This window comes from Tursiops truncatus, chromosome 2, assembly GCF_011762595.2.
Source record: "Tursiops truncatus isolate mTurTru1 chromosome 2, mTurTru1.mat.Y, whole genome shotgun sequence".
Taxonomy (NCBI): Eukaryota; Metazoa; Chordata; class Mammalia; order Artiodactyla; family Delphinidae; genus Tursiops; species Tursiops truncatus.
The window spans coordinates 90,587,661-90,607,104 of record NC_047035.1 but is presented as its reverse complement, the minus strand read 5'-3'; the positions used below and the strand labels follow the sequence as shown (position 1 = coordinate 90,607,104).

General features: G+C 39.9%; 1 long non-coding RNA gene across 3 annotated transcripts in view; it reads left to right on the top strand.

Moving 5' to 3' along the window:
- Positions 1–19,444, top strand: part of LOC117311094 (uncharacterized) — an 84,162-nt gene that overhangs the window by 1,021 nt on the left and 63,697 nt on the right. For all 3 annotated transcript variants that reach the window (XR_012330095.1, XR_012330096.1, XR_004525163.2), the window contains exons 2-3: positions 18,047–18,135; positions 19,128–19,206. This is a non-coding gene — a long non-coding RNA (uncharacterized lncRNA). The remainder of the gene's footprint in view (positions 1–18,046; positions 18,136–19,127; positions 19,207–19,444) is intronic.

The window sequence follows — 19,444 nt, the reverse complement described above, 5'->3', positions numbered from 1 at the left end:
TACAGGCCCCACCTTTTCGGTCTCCTTTACTGGCTCTTCCTCTTAAATGCTGGAATTCCTCTGGGCGAGGAATGCTCTATTTACACTCTTCACCCATGGCTTTAAATATCTGTACTCTGAGGACTCCCCAAATTTATACCTATAGCAAGGTGATCTGGGCCCTCCTCTTCAACCTTCTCTAGAGCCTTCTGGCTCACGCCTGTTGCTCCTGGCCACAGTGGCATTCTAACAGTTTCTAGACCCACCAGCCTTTCCTGCCTGGGAGTCTATACACATCCTTCCTTGATTTATGCTCCATGTGTTTCAAGTCTCACTCATCTCTGAAAGAACTTTTCTGACAAACAACTGAAGTAGCTGCCCTTTGTTTCCCTCACCACCATTTTCTAGCACACAATCCGTTTTTTTCTATTCACACCACTTGTTACTACAATCTGTATCTCTTCTATGTATTTATTTTCTTGTTCATTGTCTATTTGCTCTAGTAGACAGAAGCTCCATGAGGGCAGGGACCAAATGTGTCTTCGTTCACCATTGTACTCCTGGGGCCTAGCTTAGTGCCTGGCTCAGAATGTGCTTGATAACTATTTGTTGTATGAATGAATGAATGATAAGAGATCTCATTGCTATTCCATCGGGACCCTGCATATGATCTCAGAGTCTTCTGATTTTTCCGTCCATTCCTTTAATGTTTAATCAAAAGTTTGTTCCATATAATGCTTTTTCAAGGTCTACACTGAAAAACATCAATCCCTTCCTAACTCCTCCACAAACACCCTTCCTCAACTCTCACTCCTTAGGGGCAATACTTCCAACTTTTTTTGGCTCTTTCTATTGGAATCTACCTCCCTGTTTCTAAATTATATGTTGCTATTTATTTTTTTAATGGCATAGAAATGGCCTTCTGAATTAGAGTAGTTGAGGATTAAGTCTCTTAACCCCCTCTCCACCCCATTCTGCCAATAGTTTTGTAACAATTTTTTTGTGTAAGTCAGCAGTTAGTATTTACTTTATCATGACTGTTAAATATCGACTTCAGAGACGAGTAATATGATAGGAGTATTTCGTTTTTTTTACACCTGTCCCCCTCAAGTTTATAACTGCCTTATTTTCCTATTTTTATTGGTGATGGTGTTTTTCATTCACCCATTGCTTGTTTTCTCCAAATGTTCCAGGGATCCTATACCTTAAACATCTATCACATCAAATGAAACACTGAAACTTAAATCCCCTATCAGTTCAGATTTTCCCTCCCTCACTCCTCTGTTCTTTTGCTCTGGTCTGTGCAAGTGACCCTCTAGTCCTGCTGAATAACTGTTATCCTGGGACTTCCCTTTGCCCCTATATTATGTTGGAGCCCTGGTTTTATGGATCTAGTATCTTCCTTTTAGTTTACTTCCTCATTTTGCTGAAGTACTTTCTCTAGTAATTTCCTAAGGAAGTTTGCATTAAAGATAGTTTGAGTCCTTGCATATCCTAAAATGTAGTGACTGTAATGACTCCTTTACCCAGACCCACGAATGAAGTGAGCTTCATTCGTGAAACTTCTTAGAACCAGTAGTGAGATCTGCCTTATCTTTTATAACACTTACCATATCATTCATTAGCTATATACTCCCCTTGTGTAATCATCTCAACTACATGCATTTATCTTTCACATTAGTAAAAGTCATAAACTTTTATGAATGCTTTGAAGCACCTACTTCAGTATTTTACACTGGAAATGTTTTGTTTGGCTCCTTATAATAGCTAACACTAAGAAAGTATTAAGCTATTTCTTCTATTAATGTGGAGACTGAAAATTATATTGTTGTCACTTTTCATCTGAGTTTATTTTAGATTGAAAAGAAGGGAATAATCCAGCTGGAAAAGAGTAACAGGTTAGGGGTCTGAACCACTAAGCGTTTAAAGAATATTCCTTATGACACTGAAATATGATTTTATATGAAAATGCACCTTAAATTCAAGATACTACAGTAAAGAAGAACCAGACATGTTTATTTCATGCTGTATATTGATCAGAATATAATTATCCTATCAGTCATGCTGATAATTTAATTACTTAAATCTTGTGCCAGAGTGAACCTACTGAGAATGCAAGTCTGTACTTTCAAGCAAAGTTGTCCTTCCTGTCTTTGCCATTTTAGGGCTTTTTCTCTTTTTAACAAGGACATACATGGTGATTACTTTATATTCCAGGTATATTCTAAGTGCTTTATAAATATTAACTCATTTAATCACAACAAACAGAGAAAACAAGTGCTATTACTATCCCCATCATACAGATGGGGAAACCAAAGCACAGAGAGGTCAAATAATTTGCCTAAGACCACACAGCTCACAACCAGAAAGAGATGGAGCCAAGAGTCAACTTCAGGTAGTCTGCCTTCAGAGTCCTTGCACTTAGCCACTCTCTGGGTTTGTATATGCCTAATGAGACTATGACAACTCTTCTTAATACTGAGCCTGGCCCTTGTTCTCCAGGTCTGGGAAAGATGTGTGTAGAAAATTAACCAGACATTCTTCGTTTCACAGTTGACTGTGGCCTCCTTGTTCAAACATTTCTTCACCGGGACACACTCTGGTTTTCCTCCCACATCACCTGTCTCTTCTCAGTCTCTTTTCAGTCTCCTCTTCTCTTTTCAACCTTTTCTCTTGCTCAAGATAAAAAGCCTTAGAATCTTGCTTCCTCCCCTTTTCTCTCAGATCTTCCCTTATCTAAAAATAGTCTTCTAAGCACCACCTAATGCTTTACCCTATTTGATTTTTCTTCATAGCACAATACTACATGAAATTATGTACATATTTATTCATTTCACTTGTATGTTTCTTCCACTAGCATGTAAACTCCATACTGGATTTAAATCTATCCTTTAAATTTAAATTTAAATCTATCCTTTCATATGTTCTCTGTTTGTTTTTACCCCTTGTGCCTTTTAAATTTTATTATTTTTATTTAAATTAATTTAATTATTTTATTATTTTTAATTATTTAATTATTTTAATTTAATTATTATTAATTATTTTATTGTTTCACTTTTCCCTCTATTAATTTAGAAGTTTTACTCTCTGATTCTGTTGCTTCAGATAAATTAAAACACACATGCTTAATTCATGAGTTTCAAAGATCTAAAACAAAATTATTATCTTTTTTCTGGATAACATAAGGACCTTAGAATGCTTTGACTCCATTAATTTTTCTTTTGGCATATATACTATTATTGTCTGGTGTTTTAAACATTTTTTTTTGTTATTTCTGACATATACATTTTAAAATAATAACTACAATTATGACTTATAACATTATACCAGAACATATAAGATTTTTAGAAATTTCATGTAATGTCTGAAACATTTATATTAACATATTTCCATACAAATAACCCAAAGAAAATTTAGTACTAGTTGGTTTTTTTTGTTTGTTTGTTTTATACTGCAGGTTCTTATTAGTCATCAATTTTATACACATCAGTGTATACATGTCAATCCCAGTTGCCCAGTGCAGCACACCACCATCCCCACCCCACCGCGGTTTTCCTCCTTGGTGTCCATACGTTTGTTCTCTACATCTGTGTCTCAGCTTCTGCCCTGCAAACCGGTTCATCTGTACCATTTTTCTAGGTTCCACATACATGCGTTAATATACGATATTTGTTTTTCTCTTTCTGGCTTACTTCGCTCTGTATGACAGTCTGTAGATCCATCCACGTCTCAACAAATGACTCAATTTCATTCCTTTTTTATGACTGAGTAATATTCCATTGTATATATGTACCTCAACTTCTTTATCCATTCGTCTGTTGATGGGCATTTAGGTTGCTTCCATGACCTGGCTATTGTCAATACTGCTGCAGTGAACATTGGGGTGCATGTGTCTTTTTGAATTATGATTTTCTCTGGGTATATGCCCAGTAGTGGGATTGCTAGGTCATATGGTAATTCTATTTTTAGATTTTTAAGGAACCTCCATACTGTTCTCCATAGTGGCTGTATCAATTTACATTCCCACCAACAGTGCAAGAGGGTTCCCTTTTCTCCACACCCTCTCCAGCATTTGTTGTTTGTAGATTTTCTGATGATGCCCATTCTAACTGGTGTGAGGTGATACCTCATTGTAGTTTTGATTTGCATTCCTCTAATAATCAGTGATGTTGAGCAGCTTTGCATGTGCTTCTTGGCCATCTGTATGTCTTCTTTGGAGAAATGTCTATTTATGTCTTCTGCCCATTTTTGGATTGGGTTGTTTGTTTCTTTAATATTGAGCTGCATGAGCTGTTTATATATTTTGGAGATTAATCCTTTGTCCGTTGATTCATTTGCAAATATTTTCTCCCATTCTGAGGGTTGTCTTTTCGTCTTGTTTATGGTTTCCTTTGCTGTGCAAAAGCTTTGAAGTTTCATTAGGTCCCATTTGTTTATTTTTGTTTTTATTTCCATTACTCTAGGAAGTGGATCAAAAAAGATCTTGCTGTGATTTATGTCAAAGAGTGTTCTTCCTATGTTTTCCTCTCAGAGTTTTATAGTGTCTGGTCTTACATTTAGGTCTCGAATACATTTTGAGTTTATTTTTGTGTAAGGTGTTAGGGAGTGTTCTAATTTCATTCTTTTACATGTAGCTGTCCAGTTTTCCCAGCACCACTTATAGAAGAGACTGTCTTTTCTCCATTGTATATCTTTGCCTCCTTTGTCATAGATTAGTTGACCATAGGTGTGTGCCTTTCTCTCTGGGCTTTCTATCTTGTTCCATTGATCTCTGTTTCTGTTTTGTTCCAGTACCATATTGTCTTGATTACTGTAGCTTTGTAGTATAGTCTGAAGTCAGGGAGTCTGATTCCTCCAACTCCTTTTTCTTCCCTCAAGACTGCTTTGGCTATCCGGGGTCTTTTGTGTCTCCATACAAATTTTAAGATGATTTGTTCTAGTTCCGTAAAAAATGCCATTGGTAACTTGATAGGGATTGCATTGAATCTGTAGGTTGCTTTGGGTAGTATAGTCATTTTCACAATATTGATTCTTCCAATCCAAGAACATGGTATATCTCTCCATCTGTTGGTATCATCTTTAATGTCTTTCATCAATGTCTTATAGTTTTCTGCATACAGGTCTTTTGTCTTCTTAGGTAGGTTTATTCCTAGGTATTTTATTCTTTTTGTTGCAATGGTAAATGAGAGTGTTTCCATAATTTCTCTTTCAGATTTTTCATCGTTACTGTATAGGAATGCAAGAGATTTCTGTGCATTAATTTTGTATCCTGCAACTTTACCAAATTCATTGATTAGCTCTAGTAATTTTTTGGTGGCATTTTTAGGATTCTCTATGTATAGTATCATGTCATCTGCAAACAGTGACAGTTTTACTTCTTCTTTTCCACTTGTATTCCTTTTCTTTCTTTTTCTTCTCTGATTGCCGTGGCTAGGACTTCCAAAACTATGTTGAATAATAGTGGTGAGAGTGGACATCCTTGTCTTGTTCCTGATCTTAGAGGAAATGCTTTCAGTTTTTCACCATTGAGAATGATGTTTGCTGTGGGTTTGTCGTATATGGCCTTTATAATGTTGAAGTAGGTTCCCTCTATGCCAACTTTCTGGAGAGTTTTTATCGTAAATGGGTATTGAATTTTGTCAGAAGCTTTTTCTGCATCTGTTGAGATGATCATATGGTTTTATTCTTCTATATTTGTAGATATGGTGTATCACATTGATTGATTTACATATATTGAAGAATCCTTGCATCCCTGGGATAAATCCCACTTGATCGTGGTGTATGATCCTTTTAATGTGTTGTTGGATTCTGTTTGCTAGTATTTTGTTGAGAATTTTTGCATCTATATTCATCAGTGGTATAGGTCTGTAATTTTCTTTTTTTGTAGTATCTTTGTCTGGTTTCGGTATCAGGGTGATGGTGGCCTTATAGAATGAGTTTGGGAGTGTTCCTTCCTCTGCAATTTTTTGGAAGAGTTTGAGAAGAATGGGTGTTAGCTCTTCTCTAAATGTTTGATATAATTTACCTGTGAAGCCATCTGGTCCTCAACTTTTGTTTCTTGGAAGACTTTTTTTTTTTTTTTTTATATAGTCACCTTTATTGTAATTCACCCGAGTACATTAGAAACTGACATGAATCTCTTTATTAAGACATGTAGATTCTCATGGGCATCTGCTTTCCACTTTTAAGAAAATCCAGTTTACTTGAGAATGGCCAAGATCTTAGTATCAGTACATCAAGTTTCCACCTCATAGGAAACCTGAAAGGGTCTCTTGGGACTCCCAGGTCACTATACTGTCCACAGACCTGCCCACACAAGTGTCTTCTGGAATTCCTTCTAAATTTCAAAAGGCACCTGGTTAACAGAACACTATTACTCTGCTGGTTTTTAAGGTGTAATTCCAGGGTTAAACATTGTGCTGAAACTTAACATTTTCAAATTTCCCAGGCTTATCTTCCAAAAATAGTGTATTACTCACTTTACTAATCTCCCTGCCAAATAAAGACCCCTAAAGCATTGTTAACTGCACAAGTCAGGTAAGGCTCCTCTTCTCTCCCCGAATCAAATTATTTGGAATCCCAAACGAATGCTATCCCCCGACGAGGATGACAATAGCCTTCCCCGAAAAGACCTCTTGGAAGACTTTTAATCACAGTTTCAATTTCATTACTTGTGATTGGTCTGTTCATATTTTCTGTTTCTCTCTGGTTCAGTCTTGGAAGGTTATACCTTTCTAAGAATTTGTCCATTTCTTCCAGGTTGTTCATTTTATTGGCATAGAGTTACTTGTAGTAGTCTCTTAGGATGCTTTGTATTTCTGCGGTGTCTGTTGTAACTTCTCCTTTTTCATTTCCAATTTTATTGATTTGAGTCCTCTCCCTCTTTTTCTTGATGAGTCTGGCTAATGGTTTATCAATTTTGTTTATCTCCTTAAAGAACCAGCTTTTAGTTTTATTGATCTTTGCTACTGTTTTGTTTCTATTTCATTTATTTCTGCTCTTATCTTTATGATTTCTTTCCTTCTGCTAACTTTTGGGTTTGTCTGTTCTTCTTTCTCTAGTTCCTTTAGGTGTAATGTTAGATTGTTTACTTGAGATTTTTCTTGTTTCTTGAGGTGGGCTTGTGTGTATAGCTATAAACTTCCCTCTTAGAACTGCTTTTGCTGCATCCCATAGGTTTTGGGTCGTCGTGTTTTCATTGTAATTTGTCTCTAGGTATGTTTTGATTTCCTCTTTGATTTCTTCACTGATCTCTTGGTTATTTAGTAACGTATTGTTTAGCCTCCATGTGTTTGTGTTTTTTACGGTTTTTTTCCTGTAATTCATTTCTAATCTCATAGTTTTGTGGTCAGAAAAGATGCCTGATATGACTTCAGTTTTCTTAAACTTACTGAGGCTTGATTTGTGATCTATGCTGATAGATCCAAGATGTGATCTATCCTGGAGACTGTTCTGTGCGCACTTGAGAAGAAAGTGTAATCTGCTATTTTTGGATGGAATGTCCTATAAATATCAATTAAATTTATCTGGTCTATTGTGTCATTTAAAGCTTCTCTTTCCTTATTTATTTTCATTTTGCATGATCTGTCCATTGGTGTAAGTGAGGTGTTAAAGTCCCCACTATTATTGTGTTACTGTCGATTTCCTCTTTTATAGCTGTTAGCAGTTGCCTTATATATTGAGGTGCTCCTCTGTTGGGTGCATATATATTTATAATTGTTATATCTTCTTCTTGGATTGATCCCTTGATCATTATGTAGTGTCCTTCCTTGTCTCTTGTAACATCCTTTATTTTAAAGTCTATTTTATCTGATATGAGTATAGCTACTCCAGCTTTGTTTTGATTTCCATTTTCATGGAATATCTTTTTCCATCCCCTCACTCTCAGTCTGTATGTGTCCCTAGGTCTGAAGTGGGTCTCTTGTAGACAGCATGTATATGGGTCTGGTTTTGTATCCATTCAGCAAGCCTGTGTCTTTTGGTTGGAGCATTTAATCCATTCACGTTTAAGGTAATTATTGATATGTATGTTCCTATGACCATTTTCTTAATTGTTTTGGGTTTGTTTTTGTAGGTCCTCTTTCTTTTGTGTTTCCCATTTAGAGAAGTTCCTTTAGCATTTGTTGTAGAGCTGGTTTGGTGGTGCTGAATTCTCTTAGCTTATGCTTGTCTGTAAAGCTTTTGATTTCTCCATCGAATCTGAATGAGATCCTTGCCAGGTAGAGTAATCTTGGTTGTAGGTTCTTCCCTTTCATCACTTTTAGGGATATCATGCTTCTCCCTTCTGGCTTGTAGTTTCTGCTGAGAAATCAGCTGTTAACCTTATGGGAGTTCCCTTGTATGTTATTTGTTGTTTTTCCCTTGCTGCTTTCAATAATTTTTCTTTGTGTTTAATTTTTGCCAGTTTGATTATTATGTGTCTTGGTGTGTTTCTCCTTGGGTTTATCCTGTATGGGACTCTCTGTGCTTCCTGGACTTGGTGGCTATTTCCTTTCCCATGTTAGGGAAGTTTTCAACTATAATCTCTTCAAATATTTTCTCTGGTCCTTTCTCTCTCTCTTCTCCTTCTGGGACCCCTATAATGCGAATGTTGTTGCATTTAATGTTGCCCCAGAGGTCTCTCTTAGGCTGTCTTCATTTCTTTTCATTCTTTTGTCTTTAGTCTGTTCCGCAGCAGTGAATTCCACCATTCTGTCTTCCAGGTCACTTATCTGTTCTTCTGCCTCAGTTATTCTGCTATTCATTCCTTGTTTTGTAGTTTTCATTTCAGGTATTGTATTGTTCATCTCTGTTTGTTTGTTCTTTAATTCTTCTAGGTCTTTGTTAAACATTTCTTGCATCTTCTCGATCTCTGCCTCCATTCTTTTTCCGAGGTCCTGGATCATCTTCACTATCATTATTCTGAATTCTTTTTCTGGAAGGTTGCCTATCTCCACTTCATTTAGTTGTTTATCTGGGGTTTTATCTTTTCCTTCATATGGTATATAGCCCTCTGCCTTTTCATCGTGTCTATCTTTCTATGAATGTGGTTTTTGTTCCACAGGCTGCAGGATTGTATTCTTCTTGCTTCTGCTGTCTGCCCTCTGGTGGATGAGGCTATCTAAGAGGCTTGATGGGTGGGACTGCTGGTGGGTAGAGCTGACTGTTACTCTGGTGGGCAGAGCTCAGTAAAAGTTTAATCCACTAGACTGTTGATGGGTGGGGCTGGGTTCCCTCCCTGTTGGTTGTTTGGCCTGAGGCAACCCAACACTGGAGCCTACTTGGGCTCTTTGGTGGGGCTAATGACAGAGTCTGGGAGGGCTCATGCCAAGGAGTACTTCCCAGAACTTCTGCTGCCAGTGTCCTTGTCCCCACGGTGAAACAGAGCCACCCCCTGCCTCTGCAGGAGACCCTCCAACACTAGCAGGTAGGTCTGGTTCAGTCTCCCCTGGGGTCACTGCTCCTTCCCCTGGGTCCCAGTGCGCACACTACTTTGTGTGTTCCCTCCAAGAGTGGAGTCTCTTTTTCCCCCAGTGCTGTCGAAGTCCTGCAATCAATTCCCACTAGGCTTCAAAGTCTGACTCTCTAGGAATTCCTCCTCCTGTTGCTGGACCCGCAGGTTGGGAAGCCTGACGTGGGGCTTAGAAACTTCACTCCAGTGGGTGGACTTCTGTTGTATAAGTGTTCGCCAGTCTGTGAGTCACCCACCCAGCAGTCATGGGATTTGATTTTACAGTGATTGCGCCCCTCCTACAATCTCATTGTGGCTTCTCCTTTGTCTTTGGATGTGGGGTATCTTTTTTGGTGAGTTCCAGTGTCTTTCTGTTGATGATTGTCCAGCAGCTAGTTGTGATTCTGGTGTTCTTGCAAGAGGGAGTGAGAGCACTTCCTTCTACTCTGCCATCTTGGTTCCTCCTCCTGGTATTTTAAACATATCTTTTCTTGAATCCCAATAAGCATTATTATTACTAATTTTTTCAGTCATTTAAAAAAATGTTTGCCCAGACTTTTATCATTTTCTTTGTTTTTCTTTCTGCACCTCAAACCTCCATCTCAGATTAGTGTCCTTTTGCTCAGACTTCCTATGGAGAGGTTCTTCAGTAGGTGAACTTTCTCAGTTTTTGTCAGTTTAAACTAGGGGTCCCCAACCCCCAGGCCACAGACTGTTATCTGTCTGTGGCCTGTTAGGAACTGGGCCGCACAGCAGGAGGTGAGCAGTGGGTGAGTGAGCGAAGCTTCATCTGTATTTACAGCTGCTCCCCATCACTCGCATTAACGCCTGAGCTCTGCCTCCTGTCAGATCAGCGGTGGCTTTAGATTCTTAGATTCTTATAGGAGCATGAACCCTGCTGTGAACTGCTCATGCGAGGGATCTAGGCTGCGCACTCCTATGAGAATCTAATGCCTGATGATCTGAGGTGGAGCTGAGGCAGTGATGCTAGGGCTGGGGAGTGGCTGCAAATACAGATTAGCAGAGACGTTTGACTGCACAGAGACCATAATAAATCAATTGCTTGCAGGCTCACAGCAAAACCCTGTCAGTGAGTGGCAAGTGAAAACAAGCTCAGGGCTCCCACTGATTCTGCATTATGGTGAGTTGTATAATTATTTCATTATATATTACAATGTACTAAGAATACAAATAAAGTGCACAATAAATGTAATGCGCTTGAATCATCCCAAAACAATCCCTCCCCCCACCCCAGTCTGTGGAAAAATTGTCTTCCACGAAACCGGTCCCTTTTGCCAAAAAGGTTGGGGACCGCTGGTTTAAACAGAACTCTTGAACTCTTCTTCAGGGGTAGTTCATTCTTTGACAATCATTCAGGAATGGAAGCAGTGAGAATATTAACGGGAAAATATCATAATTCCCCATAACTGCACAATCCTGTGGCTGAATTCAGAACATCCCAACATGGGCACAAATAGCTCATTTATCTGCCACACTTCATGTTGGCTAGAAACATGTGCAAGCCCCAAAATGACAGAAGCCATACTTTGGGTTCTGGTACCAAAAATTTAGAAGTTCTCCTGTGTTTCAAGCCCAGCGTTTTTTACACCAAGGAAAAGCAGCAGTTAGCCTGAAGTTGGTGAGTCATATGCCTAGCTTTTGTAAAAGGGCAATTATAATAAAGGAGATGGGAAAGAACTAGTATATAGGTAGATCAATTTCAGTATAAAGTACGTATGTGTCACTATCTAGAAGTTCATTCTTCTAAAATTGTTCGGTCCAGAATGCCATCAAGATACCTCCTGGGATGTCTTTTGTTCCCCCAGGAGTATCTATAGCCCAATTTTAAAACACTAAACTAGCATGTGACTTGTGAAACCCACAAGAATGTTCCTACAAGGCTCTTGGGAAGGACACAGAGATCAGATAAATATATGTAGCCTTTCAATTTCATAAAATCAGCACATGGATGTTAACCATATAAGTAGCTCAGAAGGTTGACACTAAGGTGAGCAGCTGTTAAAAAACGAGGAACTAGCCGATAGTCAACAATACAGGTATTTATTGCTACAAAACTACTTTCGACTAACTCACAAATTACAGCCAGAAAAGTTCAAGGGGATCAGAATAATTAACATACAAACTCCAGAACTATAGTTCTCACTATGCACTGAGTACCCAATCTCTTAACATAATCATGAAAAGCTGACTCTGAATTATGCCATTCTGTATAGGAGTACCAGAAAGTGAAAGTTCTGTAAATAACAGCCCAGAGAAGGACTATTGTTATTTCATTTTAAACCATCATCAACTTTTCAGGAAGAAAATAAAAGCAGATGGCTTAAGAGCAGGGTACACGTGAGAATCATCTAGAAAGACTGGTCAAATGCACATGTCCAAACCGTACTACAAACTGACTACTCTTGATCTACAGGGTGATTCTTGTTGCCCACGCTTAGTTAAGGACCACCGCTTTAGGGAATTTATTTCTAGAGAATCTGCTGGGGTCAAGACTTGTTAGAAAGAATTTCTTCACATTTAACCAATATTATGAATTTTACCAAAATCATTGTACTCAGGATCATTTTGATAGAGATTCCATTACCTTAAAAATAGAGGCAAAAAAAAAAAAAAAAAAAAAATAGAGGCAGGTCCAAGGCCTTTGTTCTTAACAATAAATTTGCAGCTATAATTTTACCAAGAATAATTGCAGGCCAAGCATCATTCAGAATATCTGCTAGTTTCTTGGTTAAGCCAAAGGGAGGCCATCAAAGCAGGTCACAAAAGGTGCTCTACCAACAGTTAAATAGGACTAAAAGGCTGAAATTTACTATAGAACGTAAAGTGAAAGTTTGAGCAATAAGAAATGATATATTTGACAATTTTAATTGCAAGACTAGGAAAAGAGGAAAGGGTTAGGGGAAGGAGGATTATATGGATTAAACTGGAAAGTTGTCTGAGAACTAAGTCAGCTCTATACTTGTACTGCCTTTCTTGGCTCACATGATCTCTTTCAAATCATGTCTCCCTCTTTCACCTTCGAAGAGCATCTGATTGGACTGGAAAATTAGCTATATAATATATTGTCATGTAACCATCCCTACTGACTAGCCCCCGGTTCAAGATTAGTTGCATTGTCCACTCTGGCCAGAGTAGTAGAAATGGTTTCACCCCAGCACACTGACTGATTTTATCAGTAGGGCTGTGTAACTGGTAAACGCTGCAAGACTTTATAAACCGACCAGTGTATTCCTATTGTTCAACATGTTTGGTGATGAAGCCCCTGGAAAATCCTGTTGACTGGTCTCTCCAAGGACTCTTTTCAGGGCATTTTCAGCAGTATTCATTAACCTTCCACTTTGAACTTTGGCAGGTCCAGAAGAGGCACTTCAGACCTTCTGATATTTACAGGAGCTTAGTTTGAAAACATTGCCATTTGTAGGCTCTTGAACAGGGAAGTCGAATGAGTAGTGTGATAGTGGACAAGAGTTCGGTGAGTAACAGTTTCTAAGATGACCTAGAGACTTGAGAGCCTGGAGAAATTAAACATTTTCTATTGTGCTAATCCAAGCTTGAGGTGAGGAAGACTGTATAAGTTTTTACATTGCTGCTATAATAAATGACCACAGCAAATAACCTTAGTAGCTTAAACAATACAAATTTATTATCTTCAGTTCTTTAGGTCAGAAGTCTGGCATAGATCTCACAGGGCTAAAATCAAGGTGTTGGCAAGGCTGCAATCCTTTCTAGAAGCTCTAAGAGGGAACCCATTTCCTTGCGTTTTCTAGCTTCCAGAAGCTGACCACATTCCCTGCCTTGTGACCACCATCCTCTGTCTTCAGAAACAGCAGCAGCATCCTCATGCTGCCATCTTTCTGGTTCTCTGATCATAGCTGGGAAAGTTTCTCCACTTTTAAGGAATCATGTTATTAGATTTGGCCCACCCAGATAATCCAGGATAATCCCTCTATCTCAAGGTCAGTAATCTTACTGACATCTGCAAAGTCCCTTTTGCCATATAAAGTAACATAATCACATTTTCCAGGGATCAAAGTGTAGATATCTTTGGGTGCCATTACTATGTGTACCATAGAACACCTAGAACAGATATTTTAGGCAATCAATAGGCCTTCTCTTTTAGCTGGATTGATGGCCCATAGTCAATTTGGTATGGAAATGGGGTAGAAGAGGTAAAAGAAGATATTGAGATCAAGCCTAGTCATTCGGGTAATTTCACCCCTTTCAACCATTCTAAGATGGGTGAAAGTCTGTCTGCCTACTGCCTCTAAGAGGGACAGCCTGCCTCTGAGAGGGTTCTCACGAAAGCACGGTGTCTAGGGGAAGCTTCCAGATTTGTAACCAATAAGCCTTACAAAAGCAGGCCTGGTTTTTTTCCCAAATGTTCCCAGGGATGGGCTTATTTTCTCACATTCCCTGAGGGCACTGGTGCCTCTCCTGTTGGCTCCCAGTTGCTGGAAACCATCTGCCTTCTCCTCCTCCTCTTCGCTCACATGGGCCCCATCTCAGTCAGGCTTACTTCTTGGAGGGAGCAAACGGGACCAGGGAGCAGGATGTGGAGAAAGACTGTGGAAGCAGAAGTCAGTGTTGGGGCGGGGCCACACTGGAACTGGTATGCTAGTGGAGACCCACTGGGTAGTTGATTTGGGTGCAGGCAAATGTGTGGCAGTCATTCTGAGCAGAATGTGAGCACCAGAGCCTTTCTGTACCACTGGGAGTGGCTCCAGGAAAAAGGATGCCTAGCTAAGGCACTACCTCTGAGCGTTCTGATATCTTTATTTCTCAGTCTCATTGGTTGCGCCTGATTTCCCCCATGACATTAAACAACTGTTGTATGATTTTTCTGTTGGTAGCACACAATTTTTCCAAATTAAAAGAAAAAAAAAAAGACAGGAACAAAAAGGTTATGCTTTTCATCTGTGTCTGTGTAAACAAACCCAGTAATTACCGTAACTCAGATTGCTGCTGAAGCTCTCCATATTTTAACGTGCACACTGTCGCTGTTGCTACTAAATCTCTGCCTATATCCTGGGAAGTTAATCCTGAATTAGGAAACAGAAAAACTGATTAAAATAACATTGGGCCAAGTCCATGATTTTTATATTCATAAGATTCAAAATTTCTGTGAGGAAATGTGCAATGCAAATTGAATTATCTTCCAGAGTAATAAAAAAAAAAGAAGGAAACCAAAACAATGGTAAGATATGGGTACCCATGCAGAGAGATGTATGAATTAGGCTTTCTGTGGTTTGGTTTGATGGTGATTCAATATTCCACTCCTCTGAAACAACCTTGACTTACCAGGCTGCATAAACTCAATTCTCTTCAGTATAAAGTGAATATTATCCAGTTTTCAAGTAGCAACATTTCCTTAAGTTCTACACTTTTATCAAAAGAGGTTTTTCACTGAACTTTGAAGATAACATTATTAGTCCTTGCAAGTGTTCTAATCACGGTCTTTCTTGATTGCCTTTAGGACAAAAGAGCAGTTGTAAACGTTCAAAGAAAAATCAGGAAGGTGAAAGCCATTGTTTTTGTGCCTGTTGGCATGGGGTAGGTGAAACTGAGTATTAAGGAAACAGTGTAGAAAATTCAGGTCTCCACATTTTCTTTTAACAAATTGGGCCAATTTAAACTCTCTACCACCTATCTTTCTTTTTTCCTTCCATATCCACTCTTGTCCCTTTCTACCCTGTTTCCTGCCTGGGAAGGCCGACCTGTAGGGACTTAACCAATGAGCTCTCTTGCTCTCTGGCTTGCGTTTGGGTTGGGCAATAGAGAGCCCCAACAAGAGGTCAGAGGGAGAGGGGAGGGTAAGGTCAGAGTTCCCTCCGGATGGCTGTGTCTCTCCGCTGAAGACCACTGCTCTTGTCATGGTTGCCCTTTCTTCCAGGCTCTGGAAACTGCTTTCTCCCCCTTTCCCTTCAGGCTTGGCACTGTTTGTTATAAGCTTCAGGGTACTGTACTCTCCTTTGTTGTTTTGGTTTCCCGTATCTTGCCAAACCTTTATAAATACCCTCTTTAGTAAACACTCCTCAAATTGTTCTAATTTGACTGAGCTCTGTTTCATATTTCAACCCTTACAGAGACAGAATCTGCCTCATCCAGCCCTATATCTAAATTCTTCCCACATCCTGGGGCCACCATCATTTCTTACCGGGACGACTAACTGACCTTTCTACTTCTACTCTTTATGGCTCGAAATCTTCTAAAAGTTTCTCATCACAAATATAATAAAGTCCAAATTCCCTACCATGGCCCAGGGCCCTGTCAGACTGTTAACATTCAACTTCATCTTGAGTCACGCTCATCTCCCAGGTTCTAGGACCCACCAACTTCTCTTTTGCCTGAGGACCTTTGTCCATGTTGGTCACTCTGCCTGGAGTGTTCTGCTCCCCAGTTCTTCGTATGGTTAGCACCGTCAAAGACAAAAACGTGAGTAAGTGAGGAGATGGATTTTATTCAGGCTATTGCAATAGGGAAACACCTCAGATCTGAAGATTAGAGTACGTATTAAGTTTCCTGTGGTTGCTGTAACAAATCATTGCAAATTAGCGGCTTTAAACAATAGAAAGTTATCCTATTATTGTTGTGTGGGCCAGAAATCCAAAATGAATCTTACGTGGCTAAAATCGAGGTGTTGGCAGGGCCGTGCTGCCTCTGGAGGGTCCAGGGGAGAATATGTTCCCTTTCTTTTTCCCACATCTAGAGCTGAATTCCTTGTCTCCTGGTCCCTTCCTCTATCTTCAAAACCAGTGATGGAGCATCTTTTCTCTGACTCCGCTTCTCTCTGCTTCCATCACATGGCTGTCTTCTCTTTTATCTGCGGTCGAGTCTCCTGCTCCCCTCTTACAAGGATACTTGTGATTCTGTTTAGGGTCCAACCAGGTAATCCAGGATAATTGTCCCGACTCAAGCTCATTAATCACATCTGCAAAAGCTCTTTTTCCGCATAAGGTAAGATATTCATAGATTCCAGGGATTAGGACCCGGGTATCTTGGAGGGCCATTTTCCAGCCTACTACAGCATGTCTCAGCAGAGGGGTTTTGCCTTAGATTTTTATGGGGAGGAGTAGACAAGTTACAGGTGGGGTTATTTATAGTTGGGATTGTTTTTTCAATCAGAGGAAGTTTCAGTGGAACAGGAAATGCTTAGCTGGGTTCAGGGGAACAAACAATTCTAATCTTGGCTAATTATTCATGAGACAAGGAAGAAAGAGGGTCTCTGTCTGACCATGTCAACAGATTCAAGCAAAAGAGGAATGGTCTGGGTCTAACCTTGTCGCCAGTAAAAATGGGAGCCATCTACAAAGTCATGAGAAAGGGTGGATAGCAAGTCTACCTAAGCCATGTGGGGAATGGTGGTTCATTGCAGTTCCTCATCTTCTAGAACACAAAGGGGTGGGGGATTTGGGGAAAAAAAGACTGGGGAGATTTCTTAACCATCACTGTTTTCTGGGAGCATAGAAGTCAGGTAAAGTTCAACACTGTCATCACTCTCTCATCCTGAAACATATTTTCATAGATGCCCCCCCTGAACACCCTATGTAAGTACTGCCCTCCGCATTATTCTGTGTCATAGTTTCCTCTTTATTTCCTTCACAATATTTTTCACAATCCATAATTATTTTGTGTACTTCTTTGCTTGTCTCTCTAGACCATGAACTTTTTGAGGACAGGGAAAATGGTTGTCTTATCTTAAGAGCTTAGAACAATGTATCTTTATATCTTTACAGCCTGGCACATTTTTGTTGAATTGACAAAAGAAGCAATACCAGATGGCCAATAAACTCATGATAAACTGTCTAGTAATTACCTCATTGGTAGTGAAATAAATAAGGATAAAAGTAACAGTGAGGTAAACAAAAGAGAGTCAGACATCGTAGGCAGCAGGACCCACATGTTCAGAGACACACAGTGGTGTGTGTGGAATGTGGGGCATGGCTGGTGTGAGATGGGACCTGAGCCTGGCAGGCTGAGGCTCCACAGTGAGTCAAAGACCAAACCTCAAAGGAGGTGGGGCTCTATACTTCCTATTCCCCTCAGTGCCTGCATTCATTCACCCTTTCAACAAATATTTTTGAATGTGTTCAGTTTGCCAGGCACTGGTCTAGACTTTGGGGACATAACAGAGAACAGACCAGACAAAAATTAGTCTGACAGTAAATAGAAGAAGTGATTAAAATAAATAGTGCTGAATGTTAAAGAGAGAAGCAGAGCAGAAAAGCGAAATGTGGAATGTAGGCTTGCAATTTAGGGAGAGTGGCCAGGGAAGGCCTCAGTGAGAATATGCTGCCAGGTGTGGGATTGGGGGTGGAGGGCATGTAACCAAACTTGAAAGAAGTGATATTTGGGAGAAAGGCATTCCAGGCAGAGGCCACAGCAAGCACTCAGGTCCTGAGGTGCAAACTCACCTGTAAGAAGGCTGGTGTGGTCTAAACAGAGTGACAGAGAGGGGTGCACAGTTGTAGGAGATGCGGCCACAGAGGCAAGGGGTGAGGGTTGCAGTTGTAGGGCCTTATAAGCTTTTGTAAGGACAGTGGCTTTTCCACTGAGTGAAATGGGAAACCATTGGAATATTTTGATAAGAGGATTGACATGCTCTATTTCATTTAACAGGATTGCTTGGGCTGCTATTCTGAAATGAGACAGGAGAGGATCAAGGCCCAATGCAGGAAGACCCTCTAGGAGGCTACTCCGTGATCCAGGTGAGAGATGATGGAAGTAGCACGTATCAGGGAGGTAGCAGTGGAAATGATGAGAAATGGTTAGACTCTGGATGTACTCTGAAGCCACTAGAATTTGCTGATGGGTCAGATGACAAGTGAGGGAGAGAAGTCAAGGATGACTGCAAGATTTACGGCAAGGATGGGGTTACCATTTACTGAGATTTGGAAGAATACTAAAAGAGCAGCTTTGGGAAGGAAGATCAAGAGCTCAGTTTGGGACACATTAACTCCAAGGTGCACAAGTTCTATTTTAAAATAGAACTCATTTTGAAAATGTTCCTGTGAACATTAGGAAATTACTTCTCTGAACTTCTCACCTTCCCAGAGAATATTTCTACCACGTCTTTGTTGGGAGAAGTACAACAGGAAAATTAGAAAATCTAAGTATATAACTGCTTTGGAAATAACAACAGAAAAGTCTGTATGTGAAGTATCTCCTTTACCTGATCTCTTGGGCACCCAAAAGAGCAGATGAATTAAATTTGGAAGTTGAAGAAAGCCACCAGCTTTGGGGAAACAGCTGCATCAGAGCAGAGGCCCAGCTTTGGCCCCCAGGGCTCCGCAGCTGAGTCCACAGCTTGGCAGTTACCATGCCTTTCTCTAAAAAGCTGACTGCCTAGCTTTGGCCTCAGGCAACCGTGTGCTGAGAGATCTTCCAGGCAGAGAAAGAGAGCCCAGGCTCCTTGCTCCAGATGTCATTGCTTGTCACCTGCTCTGAAGTGATGACACTCATAACCTAGATCTTGGCCTTAACCTCTGAGTTCTCCTGTATCCCTCATCTTGAACTACCCAACCTGAAAATATACTCTTTAAGTCCCACACAAGAGCTCCATACACTCTGCTTCACTGCAGGGTCATTCCATGTAAATTAATTTTCCAGGTAACTGAAGCTTAGCTGTCCTTTGATGTCAACCATATGAAGGAAAATTTTTCTGAGGCTGAACTGTAAACATTCTTGCTTTCTTAACCAGGGCACCTAGAAGAAAATTGAACTTTTCTGACGTTAGGCTGTCTCCTCACAACTTGATGATGCCCTCAGGCTCTAGTGAGGTATGTAGAGTCTGTGCCTACCACACTTACAACCTCAAACTGCTGTGTACTCGAGGCTTGTACTTTCTTTTTAAAAATGTTTTTGTTGTTTTGCTGCATCATCCCTGCTGTCATTGCTAGTTACTGCTTGATTATTTGGGTGCTTCACAGGCCATTTTTAACTTATTATCTGATTCCAAGCTTGGGTCTTAGTAGCTAAAATATGATCTTCAGAAATGCAAGATAGCATTTGTGGTGG